Genomic DNA, 17,262 nt, shown 5'->3' with positions numbered 1-17,262 from the left:
AAATCAAAACCACACTCAGATACCACCTCACGCCAGTCAGAGTGGCCAAAATGAAGAAATCAGGAGACTATAGATGCTGGAGAGGATGTGGAGAAACAGGAACCCTCTTGCACTGTTGGTGGGAATGCAAATTGGTGCAGCCTCTCTGGAAAGCAGTGTGGAGGTTCCTCAGAAAATTAAAAATAGACCTACCCTATGACCCAGCAATAGCACTGCTAGGAATTTATCCAAGGGATACAGGAGTACTGATGCATAGGGCCACCTGTACCCCAATGTTTATAGCGGCACTCTCAACAATAGCCAAATTATGGAAAGAGCCTAAATGTCCATCAACTGATGAATGGATAAAGAAATTGTGGTTTATATACACAATGGAATACTACGTGGCAATGAGAAAAAATGAAATATGGCCTTTTGTAGCAACATGGATGGAACTGGAGAGTGTGATGCTAAGTGAAATAAGCCATACAGAGAAAGACAGATACCATATGGTTTCACTCTTATGTGGATCCTGAGAAGCATAACAGAAACCCATGGGGGAGGGGAAGGAAAAAAAAAAAAAAAAAAAAAGAGGTTAGAGTGGGAGAGAGCCAAAGCATAAGAGACTGTTAAAAACTGAGAACAAACTGAGGGTTGATGGGGGGTGGGAGGGAGGGCAGGGTGGGTGATGGGTATTGAGGAGGGCACCTTTTGGGATGAGCACTGGGTGTTGTATGGAAACCAATTTGACAGTAAATTTCATATATTAAAAAATTAAAAAAAAAAATAAATAAAATAAAACCACAAAAAAATAAATAAATAAATAAATAAATAAATAAATAAAGTCACGATTGATAAGACTAACCATAATCCAGTCCTTGGGGCTGGGCACATTGCTAACCCACACACAAATGGGTTTTGTCATCAAGGAAGAAGGGAGAGAAAGGCTATGGAGTAAGCAACTAACATTGTCTGCCACGCATAATCCTTCCCTTTTAACTCTGTGAAATATAACAGTGTGGCATAAGGGTCCACCTTGGCATTTTACTTCTACCATCCAGACCAGTTTTCTTCTCCCTTGTTTCCCCTTGACTTTCTACAATTTAACCTTCCCTTCTCCTGGGACGTCACCATCACCACCCAGTGGATTTAAGCAAGTCCTACTGTATATTTACTACATATGTTAGGTTGAACGATGTGAATTTACCAACATTAACATATTTTTCCAACAAGAATTTCAGAATTTTCCCAAATAATTTAAGATTCGTGGACGTAAATGATAACTGTGGGAAAGTAAGTACATAAAATTTGCTTAAAGCCAACAGACAATGTTTTGAATGATGAAAAAATCAGATTTGCAACTGAAATAGTGATAATTTACATTGGACATCTTCATTTGGAAACGGGGGAAAAATCACCTGCTAATAACATTGAGTCCCATTCCTAGAGACTGACAATGGTTGATAAGTCTATTTTTATTGCTTAAATTTGAGTAAGGTAATCTAGTCGTACCTGCAAAGACAGAAAAGGTATTATTTTATGACTTTCTTGTATAGTATGAACTACTATTTATCTTATGCCTTCCTCTCTCCAAGTTGGGTATATCACAATGGCTGCACAAATATTGGAGACGGAGTGTGACTCAATAGAAAAGAATTAATGTTTCTACAGTAGGATACTAAAAATTAAAAAAAGATGAGTGGAAAAAGCCAGCACAGAGGGGAAAGATAAGATAAGTGTCTCAAACACTTGAACATGGAGAAGATCCAGCACTTTGCAGGGAGCTGTAGCCAGACTTTGTAACAGGAGAGGAAGTCATCTGGAAAATGGCATTTCTCACACACCAGCTGTAAGTCAATCTCCTGGGTAAGAATATCAAGTTAAACAACCTCGTAGGTCTCTCGTGTCTATGAATGTAATAAGATTCCAGCAATAGAATCATTCTTTTGTTCCGTAGTTTCCCACTTGCTGCTCATATCCTGCTAAAGTCATCTTCTTCTCCAAAGTCTTGCCCACCAAGTTCCATGTGCTTAGTCCCTTATGTCCCTTTGGTGGAAAAAATAGATCAATAGTATCAGAAGTCACCCTGAGGTATAGCCAAATAATAAAGAAAGCTGAACTGTGATGATTACAACATAGGCTATTTAACAGCTGGACAGGGACTGTATGAGAGCTTTTGAGGAATTAAGAAATGAGAAAAAGGAAGAGAATGAAATACAAATACACAAATTACAAAAAGAGAAATGAAGATTGTCAGGAAATAAGGGCATAAAAACACATAAGGCAATAGCAGAGTGAGAAAAAAGATTTGTGCAAGTTGGAAAAATGTGGATTACAGTTCTGGCTTCACCAACTAGTCATGAAATTTTGAACAAGCCACTTAATCTTTACTTTTTAAAAACTGCTTCATTGAAATATAATTTACATTTAGTACCATGTACCCATTTAAAGTATACAATTTAGGGCTTTATAGTATATTTTCACAATTGTATAATAATTACCACAATTTAATCACAGAGCATTTTATTACCCTCCAAAGAAATCTCATACCCATTAGAGATATTTTCTCCTCCCCCAATTTTAAAAACCACTAAGCTACTTCTGTCTCTATAGCTTTGCCTCTTCTGAATATTTCATATAAATTTCACTTATGTAATGATTTCAAGGTGCATCTGTGTTATAGCATATATCAGTTCTTCATTTTTATTGCTGATTTGCGTTGTCATACTTTATAATTTTCTTTAAAAAAACAAAGCCATTTACCTAATATTTTAGATTACCTCTGTAAACCTTTTTTTCTTTTTAGTTAATTATCCTTGAAAGAAAAATAAATTGTCACCCCTTGTCTGGGAATGACTAAGATCATCATAATTTCCTTTATGAAGCAGAAGTAAAAATGAGAAACAGAGAAACATCTGTATTTTCTGAAATGTAAAGGAAACTTACCTCAGACCTTGTGACTCCAAGGACACAATGCCATCTTTCACCTGTTAGTCATTAGTTCATTCATTCAACAGGTGTTTAGACTTCTACATGCAAAGAACTGTATGTCCCTTTATTGTCCCCTATGGAGGGATATGGAGGTAACTAAGATAGAATTAATTCTTATTACCCTTATCAGAACCACCAGACCTGGGAATAAAATGTCTTCATCTAACACCTGCTGAAGTGTGGCATCACCAGAACCAAAGGGAGAATGAACAGAGAGAGAGCCAAAGGGCTGGGAGTCATAGTTTTCTTCTCAGGTTTTATGGACATTGGAGTCAGTTTGCTTAGACACTTACTAAAAATATAAAATCCTTCTGCTTAGTTAAGGCTATCTTGGGTAGCTTCCTTGTTTTTGTAATATAAACACATAGGAAATCTTCAAGTACTGGGTGAGAGCTCCGAGTTGTTTGGGGTTGTGGAAAACTGGAAGATGTAGTGGCAGAGAAGAAAGCAGCCAGAGGACACAGTCTCTGAGGTCTTAATAGGAAAATTGGTGATGAGGAAGCTTATCTTGGGCAAAGATTTCCTCTGGAAAGGGTAGGAGACCTTTGCCTCCACTCACCCACTTTGTGTAATATCCTTATTCAAGGCCCATAAACATCATTAAATAAAAATAGCAAAGTTGGTCTTTGGGTTCCTAAGATCATTCTTTTATTTTTTATACCATTGAGCAGGTAGTTCTAGACTCTGATTAATATCAGAGTTCAGTGTTTCAAATTTGAAACATTGGTAGAGACCCTAGAAAGAGCTCAAAGGAATATATTAAAGAGAAATATAGGGCTTGTGAATAAAAACTTACAAAGAAACATCATGCTATTATTCACCATGAGGAAGAGTTGGAAATTTATTTCATAAAAATGAAAGAATGGTTGCTCTTTATGGGTCTGAACACAGAATAATTACAAATATATCTTAATTACTGAGAAGCTTAATAGTAAAAGACTAGTTTAACAATAAAAGGCCTATCATTTTTTGGTAATTATATGCCTTTTTCCTTTGAAGCCAAAATAATTGACCAGATTGATTCAAGTCGTGCAGACAAAAGCTAATTTAGTGAAAATATATACATTCTGAACACACTCCAGTGAAATTTACCCAAGAAAAGGGAGAGAAAAGGACATATCTAAAGATGCAGAATAAAATTACAGTACTGTGAAGAATGAACACTCTTGTATAAAAAAAACTTACTTGTAATGGACTATTTCACAGAAAAAAATTACTTAGAAAAATTGAATGAAGTTGCAATAAAACCCAGAAAATCTTAATGGATCTATAACATCTAAAGAAATTGGATTTAAAAACCTAGTCCCCCTTTCATTTAAAAAAGCCAAAGTGAAAACCAAAACAGAAAAAAACATATAAAACAGATTTAGATAAATTCAAAAGCAAGTTATAACACATCATCAAGAAACAAATTAGTCCCAAAGCCATATAAATCCCTTCAGAGAAAAGAACAGATAACACTTTCCAAATAATTTAATGAGGTTGTGTTATTATGAGGCTAAAACCAAATAAAAGTCATTCTCCTTTCTGAATAGAGATATCAAAATTTCTAAACAAAATTATTAGCAAACCAAATCTCACAATGTATTCAAAAATACCTCCTGGAAAAATTGGACTCTTCCAAGGAATTCAAAGAAGATGTAATTTAAAAGTACATTGCAAAGTATGATGCAACTATTCATTTATTATTTTTAAAATTATTATCTTCCTGATAATTTAAAAGTCCAATAAGGGCAAAATTGTGTCTATTTTGTTCACTGTTTTATCTCCACTTCCAAACATATGTGCTCTTGGTAGGCACTCAAATATTTTTTTTTCCTATTCAATTGAATGCCATGTAGTTGGATATCATAGAAATTTAATTTCAGAGGTATTTATAGAAACCAAAATGTGTCAGATGTTTTAAGTCAGTTAAAAAGTGGAAAATTATTTAATCTTTTTAAAAGTAATGTCCTAAGGAATCCTTTGCAGTTCTTTTGCAATAAAGATGGCAAAAATATGTATCTAGTACTCCATTCGTGGTTAATATTGGACTGACCCTTCATCACTGAGCCATAGATCCTTCCTTAGAATCCTTCTCAGTATGGTTCTAGAGTTACTTAAGTGTCAAACAATTGGAATTGGCGCATGCAACACAAATTGGTATTTCTATATTGTCCTGGGGGGGGGGGAAATCACATTTTTTACTCTAAGAAAATATTTCATTATATACTGACTGATGATACTAACATAGAAACAGCCTCAGGAAAGCCTACCTTTTAATGTAGTAGTGTCTCTACTTTCCCACTGGAATGAATACAGGACCTAATGGCAATAATTCAGGACAGATTATCATTTCAGGTTCAGGCAAAATCACTTTTGGCTTTTATTCTTAAAAAAAAAAAAAAACAAACTAATGGTTTGGTGAAGAATTTGGATTGTAATTGCAACTTGGTTTTGGCCAAGCCAAACAAAGATTATAAATACTCATGTATCTAGATTCTATATACCAAAATTATTATCCTTAAACCTCTTAACTAAATTCTGACCAGAAGAAGAAACACATTTCTCAATTACTTTTTGAAAAGTCATATGTTTAGTGGCCAAGAGGTTCAAGATAGTTCTAATAAATCACATAATGGAGACAGTCTTACTTAAATTGTGGAGAATTATCTTGCAAAATTAATTTGAGTTTCAGAGGCAAGATAATCAGTATCATTTTCTCTAACAGTCAGGCATTTTTAATTGAGTATTGCTACTCTATCCTTAGGGGTCCTTTTTTTCAATTTGAGCAATCATAATGTTAAAGTGCCACTTTCAATTAGTCTTGCACCAGAGGGTACCATTTGGCCATATAAATATCATCGAAGAGATCTAAAGATGCTTTTGCTGTGAGGATTTAGATATTGAACTTCCCTGATGAACTTATCTTTCTGCATACAAATCTCACTTTCTCTACAAGCAAAGACTGAAAGGTGTTTTCCAATTTTAACTTGCCTTATTACTTACAGATACAATACTTTTCTTATTTAAATTAAAAAAATGAACTATCAAAGCTTTTCATTTTTTTTTTTTTTGTATCTGTGTATGGAGGGATAAAGTATATTTCCTAGCATTTTTTTCAAATAGTTGACTTTAAAAATTTTCTCTCACGGTTAAATGAAAAGTAATTATAAAACTTGCTAAAGACAATGGCAGCTCTTAGAAATATAACCCTATAAAAATTAGAAAAAATTATGAAACTTCCTGAAAATGGTTAGAAGCATTGGGCTGACATAGGATTTGAGTGATTCAATAAATGTGCATAAAATCATTACAGAAATACAAATAGTGCAAATTACTCAAAATATTAGCACTATCTTCTAGGCTTTAATTTTTATGGACAGATATTTTTTAAACATTTTTTTAAGTTTGTTTATTTTGAGAGAGAGAGAGAGAGAGAGAGAGAGAGCATGCAGGAGAGGAGCAGAGAGGGAGGGAGAGAAAATCCCAAGCAGGCTCCACACTATCAATGCACAGCCTGACGCAGGGCTCGAACTCACCAACCATGAGATCATGGTCTGAGCTGAAATCAAGTGTCAGATGCTTAACTGACTGAACCACCAGGTCCCTTTATGGACAAATTTTTAAAAATTGAGTGGTTATATAAATTTTAATAAATAATAGAAATTCGGTATATCAAATTATAAAATAAAGAGGTTGGTTATAGTTCTGTGAGGAGTTCAACTTTCAAGTAGGGATATCATAGAGAGACGGTAAAACTTAACTGAAAATATCAGTGCTTCTAGGAGGAGCTAATTCTATGCCTTGGGAAGAGATATTTCAAGATGAGTCTAGAAACTTTTGTTGCCAGAAAGCAAGTACACTTTGAAATGTTCTGATGTGGTGTTGACAGGACTCAGAAGCCAACTTAAAAAGAGCTTTCATTGGCCAAGCTGTGACAATTTGAGCATAAAAAAGGATAAAAATTAGACTGATTAAAACAGCAGAGCCTAGAAGAAGCTGTTTTTCATAATTATGCTTAAAAGAAAATGGGGCCTTATTTTCTCTTCATAAAAAGGGTACTATATTCCGGTTAATTTCTTTAGAGAAAAATAATATTTTTAAAGTTTAATTATATATACTAATTAAATATTAATATATCTGTATGTGTATAAAATTTTTAGGATGGGTAAGATGATATCCACACACAAAGAGTAATGGCCACCACCATCGTTATTAGTATTTTATGGAATCCACTTGGCACACCATTCTTGTGTGCTTTTTGATCTCCCTTCAGGGATCATTTGTTCTCTTCTAGAAGTATATTATAAGTGATCTCATTTAGGATGAATTAATGAAGGGATATGTTTTCATCTAATAACTTACTTGTTTTGTCCTCATTCTTGAATGATAATCTAGTTGAATATACAATTCCAGATTGGATTTGAATATAATTTTGAATACATTTTCTCAACATTTTTGCTGGCTTCCATTGTAATTGCTGACTTGTTTTTGGCCGAATTGTCACACTTAGAGATATCCTTTCATCTGTGGATGCTTTTAAGTTCTATTTTTGTTCTTTATATGCAAACAATGACTGTGTTTTTTGTTTACTTTTATATCCTCAGAGCTCAGAATAGTGTCTGATAGTACTTGCTCAATAAATAATTTTTGAATGAATAACTTAAAAAAAAAGTTTTCTGTAGCTTGAAGCTGACCTTTTTTTTTTTAATTAAAAAAAATTTTTTTTAAACGTTTATTTATTTTTGAGACAGAGAGAGACAGAGCATGAACAGGGGAGGGGCAGAGAGAGAGGGAGACACAGAATCTGAAACAGGCTCCAGGCTCTGAACGGTCAGCACAGAGCCCGATGTGGGGCTCGAACTCACGGACCGTGAGATCATGACCTGAGCCGAAGTTGGACGCTTAACCGACCGAGCCACCCAGGCGCCCCTGAAGCTGACCTTTGAGTAACATAAGGCAAAGTGCTTGAAGAATTTATTAGGGTACCTGGCACATAATTACTACTCAATAAATGATAGCTTCCATTTTCATTGAGAGAAAAAGATTATTAATCTGGGTAAAGGAAGAGAAGGAGCTATTTATTAATCTATGAGGTTACATTCTAGAGAGTAAGCAATACTCTCTCTCTCTCTCTCTCTCTCTCTCTCCATATCTTCTCATTATAATTCCAAGTTTAAATACAAACGTTGATTTCATTTCTTATTTTTTCCCCTTTGGCACCCACCAAAAGTAAGGTTTACAACAAAAAGATTTACAAAACAAAAAAAGTCACGTCTCCAGTTCTGTTTAATGGGGCCACAAATATGAAACAAAGATTGCTTGCTTAAGAGTAGGATATGGTCTTTACAAACTGAAGAGAAGGTTGATTCTGTCAAAAGGGCATTTTGATGAAACTTTGTTCATGGAGTAAAAGCATTAGACCAACTTTTGAAATAAATTGTAAATGAAAGGGTTAAAAATAGCGATTCTCAGGGTAAAGGTGATATTCCTGTGCCATGTTGTTATAGATATTTTTTCCTGCAGTGTTTTCATAAAAGGGTCCTATTCCATGTGTACCAAGACTTCTAAACTTCTCTCTGAATAACTTCAAAGAAATGAATAAAATTTTTTCTAATTATGTTCCAAATCCATCAAATAATTCCATTTGAGATGTCTGAGATTATTCTATGCCCATATATTCATTGTGCTTATTTTTTTAGGATATGGTTATTTCTACTTGGACAGAATTCATTATATTAAAGCAAGTATTTAAAATACTTATATGATTCTAAACTCACACATTCAATAAAAGTCATCATGAAATTAATTATTTGATCAAATTATCTTTATGTACTTTGCTAAATGTATACTTTGCTTAAATTTATAAAGCCTACTTTCTGAAAACATCTTAAAGATGATGAAATTCAGTGTTCTGTGGTTTCCACTTGGGCATATTCGACCAGATTAGGTTACCAGCACTACTAGAAGGACTCTCTAGTGTTTTATAAGATGGTCCTTCAGCTTGGAATTTCAGAGTGAGTGAGATATTGATTTGAGCTCAAAGCATGCTTAACATAATCCCTCAATATGCTCAAAAAATACCTGCTGAATGAATATCTCTCAGCCCTGGAGTAGGGAAAATGATATTTAACACATGTGAGTGTTTTTTTTGCATGTTGCAGGGAATGTTGAACGTTTTATTTGGTTCTATATACATATTCCAATGTGATGCATTTAGATTACATTTTGTTTCGTTCATGAAAAACTGACCATACCTTGGAGGTTGCAAATCTAAGTGCCCAGATCAGTTTATGGCTTCTCTTTTTCATCTAGCACAAACAAAAAAGTGTCAAGAGAGTGGAAGAAAGTCCTTTTCCCAAACATCCAGTGAATATATGTTCTTTTGAAAGTAGAGAGGAAATTAAACTGTGGCTGAACCATTTTTCTTTTTTCTTTTTGAAAGCTGTCTGTTGTTTGATGTCCATGATGATCATTTATATGACTCCAGAGGCTGCTGGAATAATATACTTACTTAGCAGAGCCTGGATATTTCTTAAAATTGAAAAAGGCAAAGCTCAGAAAAATAAATTTTGTTTCTGTAGTCCTTGTTTACATTTTGTGTTTGGTGAGACTTACTCTATAATGCGTTGCATTTAGGCAGTGTAATGGTCGCATCCTATGCCAAATTAAAGAAGAGTGTTTAAGCCTGAAAGATGTCGTTTTCATTTACTTATTGGTGTGCCTATTTATACAAAGTTAGGTGAAAATGATCTCATAGTTTCCTATCAACTCTACAACTCAATGTACCGAATGACTCTATGATTTTGCCTTAAATCTATGGTCCTTAGGAGGATTTCTAAATTATCACTTGAGAAATAATTTTTGCATTTATTTTTAGAAAGCAGAAGTTATATGAATTTGTAAGTCTATTATGGATTAATACACCTGTTGGTTGGAGAAGAGAAGTATGTTTTAATACTTAAAGTGACCTTGTTAAGAGATGGTATAATTAATCAGCTCAGTGTATGGGTGTTGGATTTCAGGCTGCCCTGGGTTGAAATCCTGGCATGGTATATCAGTTAACATCTTTTTATTGCAAAGAAACAAATATTGGCTAAATTAAGCAAAAAAGCAGTAAACTAAGAAATAAATTAAGTAAATTTATTGGCAAACTGTTGAGATATAACCTATTTGAAGATTGGAGAACCATATTTTGACATAAACAGACACCAGTAGTTTGGGACATGTTGGAGAAGCAAGAACTAAAGGAAATTTCTCAAAATAGGAATAGTCAGATCAAGATGCTGCTTCTGATTGAATGGGACCTCCCCATTTTTTAAAACTTCTCACTACTTCCTCAAAAGCCAAAGTCCCACAAAAGAGTGGCTACATTTTGTCCCTCTTCCAGTGCCAGTCTAGTGGAAAGATAAATCTAGCCCTTCAACTTTTATAATGGAAGTTGACTATTTTCTACCTATGAAGACTGTTCTTAATGAATGAGATACAGTTCCCTAAAGATAAGTTGGAATGCTGTGGGAAAGAGTCAGTGATGCTGGGGACCAAAAAATGACAAGTGTGTATTATGCTTGGTTACGTACTAGTAATGTAATTTTGTCAAGTTACTCAATCTCTCTTAGCCTCAGTTTCCTTAAGGCTGTCGTAGACTCTTAGTCTAAAGTTCTTTCTTGCCCAGCAAGAAAGCGGGATGCAGGATTAAAATGTGAGAGATGGCTAATGTCCGAGAAGAGACAAGAGCCCCAAATAAGGGTCCTTGCTCCAGTTTGATTAGGATCAGGAGGCTTACAAACATGGTGATGGACGTGCACAAAGAGACAGTAAATCTGTGAACATTAACTCATGGATGTGAGGGAAAGGGGGTCTTGAAGATATTCGGGGTTAGGGGTTTGGGTAAATACAAAACAAAATCTTGGTGCCAGTGGCCAGGAGGAAGGTTATTTACAGTGGACATGAGGTACCACGTCTGTTTATCTTAGCTACCTAGACTAGGGGATGAGAAAGGTAGAGCAAATAACCATAGGGTTAACAAGGCACCTTTCTTTTGTTAATCAGCTCTGCTCTGGGCAGCTTCACCCGCAGTGCAGCTGGTCTATAGCCCTATTTACCTGTTTACCTAATTTGGTCTTTCCTTCCTATGAAAGCAACTTTCTGCTATAGTACTAAATTGGTGGACGTTTTCACCCTTAATGCCTAATCTTGCTTACCTCACATACCTTTGTATTTGGGCCTTTGCCCTCCTCTCTATTCTGGGGCCTTTGCCCCGTTTCTCTATTCTGGGAGCCTTTGCCCCCTCCACTTTTCCTGGGGGCCTAATCTTGTTTACCCAAGCTTGAGTGAGAGCGCCCTATGGCTTTGTAATTCTTTATGCCTTGTTAACCATCCGTGCAGGCTCAGGGAATTCCTAAGCTTATTCCCCATGCTTTATCTCTAAAATGATTATAATGCCTACCTTACTGGGTTCCTGTGAGTATAAAATCAGGTAATACATAGAAAGTACCAGGTGTGTAGTATTCACTCAATACATATTGGCTATTGCTATCATTATTTTATACTTTCTATGGTTCTTTCACATACATTTGCTTCTTTAAATCCTCACAGTATCTCAGCAGGTAAGTGTAATAGATTTTATTATCTTTATTTTATGGATAGGATAAGAAGCTTGGACTTAAGAGGCATTGCCTGAAGCCTAAAGGCTGGTTTTCCAAATCCTGTATCTTTTCTTCTACAGAGTGCAGTTCGCTACTACAGTATCATTGGTGTGGGAAAAAAGACGAGGGGACAACACTGAGACGGAGTTTTGTTTTTGTTTTGTTTTTTTTTTCTGAGAAATAGATTCTCTGTCAGCAAAAGAATTGTATGTTCGCTGCTTGGCTACAGGTCAGTTTGGCTGTTGTATATATTTCCTAGAAGCAGGTGTTCTGAGAGTCAAATCCTGATGCACACTCACAGGATTGTATTCGCGTGGCACTTCCATGCTGTGATCTTGTGGCTTCATGACAAACACATCCAAGTTTGTAAACCTATGTACAGCTGTTCGCCTGTTAACAAAATGTGAGAACAGAGAAGTACCTGTCACACACCGTGGAATTTTCCAAAGCAGTTCAGGACTATGTGTGCTGGCTGATCTGCATTTGTCTTCCCTTTCAGCTTGACACCTGGACACCTGCGTGGAGGAGTGGGCCAGGGTGTTTGATAACGAGCATAGATTTTTGGCCTGATAGTTTTACTATCCCTGCAAGGCGACATCTCTGCCAGGGTCAATACTTCCGGTCTAGGAAGCTATTTTCAGAAACCAGGAGGAAGCTAACATTTTTCAGCTTCCTTTCTCTGGGGTCCTTCTTCCTTCACTGCTCTCTGTGGGACAAGAAAGCAGAAGTATGCTGGTAATAGTAAAAAAAAAAATCTCAATTCTCTAATGCTAAGAAAATGAGCAGGAAAGGGACCAGCATTTGGGAGAATGTATTTAATTTCTTTTGGGACCTACTGACTGATTTCTTGATGGTCTTCCTTATTTTTCTACATCACTTTCTTAAAGCACTTGAAGGGAGATTTTGAAAACCACCCGAGTTGCAAATTTTCTGCTATGAACTGCTTGGTGTTCAACATTCTCTTTATTACTTGCCCTTTGCTGCCTGGCATTTGAGTTCTTACAGTTTACGTCTGTGCCTCCTGTGAGACTGTGAACTTCATGAGAACTGGAGACAATAGCTCATCCATTCTTTGCATCCTTTATTGCTTCTCAAAGCACCATCTGTGGACTAGAAGCATTGGCATCCCCTGGGGGCTTGTTAGAAATGTAGATGATCCAACCTTACTCCTGACTTACTGAGTCAAAGCCTCCATTTTAACAAGATCCCGGGTGTTTCGTATACACATTATAAATTGAGCAACATTTCTCTTTAGCACTTTTCATATAATACATGTTAAATAATAGTAAAGATAGCATGCATGTGAAGCAGGTAATTATGTATCACTTACAGAACCCACTCCTTAACATTCTGTAGTAACCTCAGAATCCTAGAAGCCATGGGCACTTCATACTTCTGAATACAGATGAAGTTGGCAGCCTCAGAATCTCCTTGATCAACTAAAAAAAAGAAAGAAAATTGAAATAAACAATCAGGCAGTGAGCAGGGATGGAGGAACAGAGTCCTTGTACATAAAGTTGGGTTTGGTGCTCCAGCCAAGGACAGTGCTTGCTGCCTACAGATAATTGCTGTGGGGAGCTCCAAGGAGCAGTAGGGGTTCTAAGGTGCTAGCTCCGTTTTCCTCATCCAGCCTCAGCTAGCTCATTCACTTTTCCCTGGTTCATTTGTTGATTTTCCTGCTCACACTTAATTTAGGAAAAAAAGTGGTCACCTCAAAATAGGTACACAAAAAATAAACACAAAACAATTTCCACCTGAAACCTCAAAAGCAAAGTTTAAGAACCACTTCACTAAGCCATACATAATAATATCAACAAGGGATAGCTTGTTAATGTGTTCCATGCACAGTATACAAATTGGCGTTTAAAATTTGTAATTAAATGATGATAAGTAATGACTTAAAATTTCTTTTTGATGCTTATTCATTTTTGAGAGAGAGGGAGAGAGAGAGCATGCACACAAGTGGGAGAGGGGCAGAGAGAGAGGGAGACACAGAATATGAAGCAGGCTTCAGACTCTGAGCCATCAGTACAGAGCCCAACACGGGGCTCAAATCCAAGAACCTGTGAGATCATGACCTGAGTTGAAGTCAGAGGCTTAACTGACTGAGCCACCCACATGCCCCAGGAGTGACTTTAACAGAAGATTGCCAGTGGTCCTTTCTCTGCTCTTCAAATTCCCCCTGTCAGAAGCTAACTATTTTGTTTAGCCGCAGAATTCATTTTGGGGGTGATTATGATTGTATAAATGCAAAGTGCTATTCCAAGAAGTGATTTTAGTTGAGTTTTCTGTTCGATATTTAATGATTAGATGCTCGGTGGCAGGGACTGTGGTAAGAGCTGGATAGATAAAGATGAGTATGACAATACCTGCTCTCGAGGAACTTTTAGGCTAGTGGGCTGGGCAGACACTTAAATAGATCATTTCAAGAGACTAAGTGTTTGGTCAAGGATGCTCAGGGTGCTTTGGGTCTCAGGAGAGGGGCATTGTGCTATTGGAGAAGAATCAGGATCAAAACTATATATTTTTAAATTTTTTATTTATTTTTCGAGCAAGAGACAGAGAGTGTGTGAGCAGGGGAGAGGCAGAGAGAGAGAGAGAGAGAAAGAGAGAGAGAGAGGGAGGGAAAGAGGATCCGAGGCGGGCTGTGCACTGACAGCAGGGAGTTCGAACTCCCACATCATGAGATCATGACCTAAGCCTAAATCAGATGCTCAGCCAGCTGTATTTTGTCAAAATGTCAAAATACTCTATTTTGAATAAAGAGTGAGAAGTAGGTGAAGAAAGGAATGTTGGAAACACATTCCAAGAAGTTGCAGTGAGGCTAAAAATGCTGATGTATGAAACAGCATGGTCTGTTTTGGGAACTTTGCCAAGATGCAGGAAACCACAGATGATGAAGCTGAAGAGATAAGCTAGGGCATTAAATATGGAAGTCTCTGGAAAGTTTCTGACAAATTTGCCATGCTTATACTTATCAATAGTTAATTAACACCACAAATTCTATGTTAGGAAAAAAACCCCAAACATTTGTTCAAAAGAAAAATGCCATCATTTTCAACTTTATTGTGAAAGTATTTGTTCTTTTTCTTTAGGGTGTGTTGATCTTCCTCAATGGGGAAATATCTTACACAGTTATGTCTCTTCACAGCATATTGAGAGAAGAGACATGAACACAGTGGGAAAGAATTATAATTCAATAAGATAGTAACTATGTCAGCACTGCATTTATTGGGGGCATTGAAAAGAGCACTCAATATTTTGTGTGGACCGTTGTGACTTAGACACGTGTATATGACTGTAGTGGTAGAGTGATCAGCTGACCTCTGGAAAAGCGAATGAACATGCAGTCTTTGTTTTTGAAGAAACCACTACTGATCCATTGCAGTGTCTAGAAATTTAAAGCAATGGCTATCAGGAGAAGGCATATTATTATTATTTACATCATAAGAGGAGGGAAAAAGTACTTATATATTCCCCATATACTCTCTGCTTTCTTCTTGGTAAAGGGAATGTTTTACAGTAAAAATTAAACTTCATGGGGACTAACGTGGTTGTTGTTTCCTGTTGAACTCATAACATGTAAACACATAGTAGGGACACAAGATTGTTTGTTGAATAAACAAATGCATGAACTAACTCATTAATTTGAAGGGGGATGGACTGCATTTTTCTTAGCAGTGGCTTAATTAGCTAGATTCTATCATTGATAAAGACAATGAAAACTAGAGGGAATAATGCCCCTGAGCACATGGTGGTGAGCGATGTCCAAAGGTGGGAAATCCTGTTGGTCAGAGGACACATCCTCTATTAGACACGTTGAGGAAGTGGGGGAGGGGAGCTGCATAAAATTTGAATTGAAAGTAAAATATAAAATTGTCACTGGGAATTCTAAGAAATCCTCAGTAATGTTTAAAAATATATATAAAATAAATTAATACATGCTTATTGATAAAATACAAGCAACTTCAAAGACATAATAATAAACCAAATAGCGAGCTCATGCTGGATCCACATATACATGGGACCCTGGATCCATTTACTGTGAAGCAAAAAAAAATCTTAGCTTCAGGGCCCCTTATTTGCTTTAGGAGGGACCTTCCTAAGACATTCACATTGTTCTATGTTTTAGGGAAATTTGCAAGAGTAAGTTATTTTTGCCAAATTAGTGAGGATCACTAGCTTTTGCTACTCTGACTGTCCCCTCATTGCACTTCCCTTTTTGTCTTTTGGTATTTGAATGGCCATGGAACGTTTTGAAATTCAGTTAAGAGGAAGTTGAGTTGGGAATGTGCCATTTTAACTGCAATTTGGAAGATGTAGAAAGGAAATGAACAAACAATATAATGAAAAAGAAATTCAAAAAGGTAACAAGCATATGTTAAGATAGTCACAAGAACTGGTAATTAGAGGATCCAAAACCAAATGAAACATTCCTGTTGTAATTATTACCCCTGTCAGTTGGGTAATGGTGAGTGTTGGCAGGAATGGGGGGATATGGAGATCCTCATGCCCTGGTGGAAGTATAGTTTGAGTGTATTCATCTTGGAGATGGTATATTATTAATAAAGTATATTTGTTTTCCTAATGGCTCTAGAATAATGCTCTGGATTATATCTCCTAATGAAATTCTTCTGTGTACATATTGCCTGAAGTATTGTTTCTGGTACTAGGGAAGTGAGGCAAGCTGGCTGTCCATCATTGGAGAGGGGATAGTTATAATGGAGTAGTATGCCGCAGTTAGAAGCAAGGCTTAGGTACTCACATAACAGTATGGATGGATCCTAAAACATAGGGCTGAAAGAAACCAGTACAAAGCGGAATTTTAATGTAAATATGCAGCAACTAGGTAAATATTGAATGCAAATGTGTGTACATACATGCTCATAAAACAATATGCATGTTGCAAGAATGCATCAAAATAAAAGGTAAACTTTAAGTACTATAAAAGGATTAATAAACAGGTCTCTAACTTGGTTGCTTTCTCCCTGCCTGAATTACTTCTGACCTTAGCCAGACCCCTTCGTTATCCAGTTAATGGAATTTACTAATTGGAAGGTAATTGAAGATCTTGCAGAGGGTACTATATACTGATTTCTTATCTAAGGAATCTTTATAGTAGGATGAACTTCGTATGTCCTGATTGTTTATTATAAATTAGTCTTCAGTTCATGGCTTTATGAACCATAGCTGGATTGAATAACGGAAGTTAATTGTATAGAGTTTCTTGCTACATGACTAGAGAGTATAAAGGTTGAGAGACCCACAAAACTAAGAGGCTTCCTGGTGCTATTTAGTATTGGCCATAGTGTGCTTGTCACTTTGAATCCAAAGTGCATCCTAATGTTAAAAAGGGATTTAGAAAGATGTCTTCTGATGTGATATGGCTCCTTTCTTATAAACTTTAATAATTATTAGTAAAGCTTGGTGCTGGCTATAACTTGGATTCTGTAAATCTGATTGATGTTTTAGCGCACTATGTTAGTATAAACACATTATAACAGTTGCCAGTGGAGTACGAGGAAAGAACTAAGAAGAAGACAAAAATAAATAGGTAAATATTAGTAAATAATATAAAGAAGAGAAAGCCTTACTAGGACAAATAATAATAATACGTTATGAACTGAGGATGTGATTTAGCTAACTCTCATCAGTGAAGATC

General features: G+C 36.1%; 1 long non-coding RNA gene across 1 annotated transcript in view; it reads left to right on the top strand.

The window, feature by feature from the left end:
* Positions 1-17,262, top strand: part of LOC122218279 — a 122,736-nt gene that overhangs the window by 81,322 nt on the left and 24,152 nt on the right. The gene's annotated exons all lie outside the window — the stretch shown is intronic.

Source organism: Panthera leo, chromosome B1 (assembly GCF_018350215.1).
Source record: "Panthera leo isolate Ple1 chromosome B1, P.leo_Ple1_pat1.1, whole genome shotgun sequence".
In the NCBI taxonomy this organism is placed as follows: Eukaryota; Metazoa; Chordata; class Mammalia; order Carnivora; family Felidae; genus Panthera; species Panthera leo.
The sequence above is the reverse complement of the archived record's forward strand: the minus strand, read 5'-3'. Positions and strand labels throughout refer to the sequence as shown.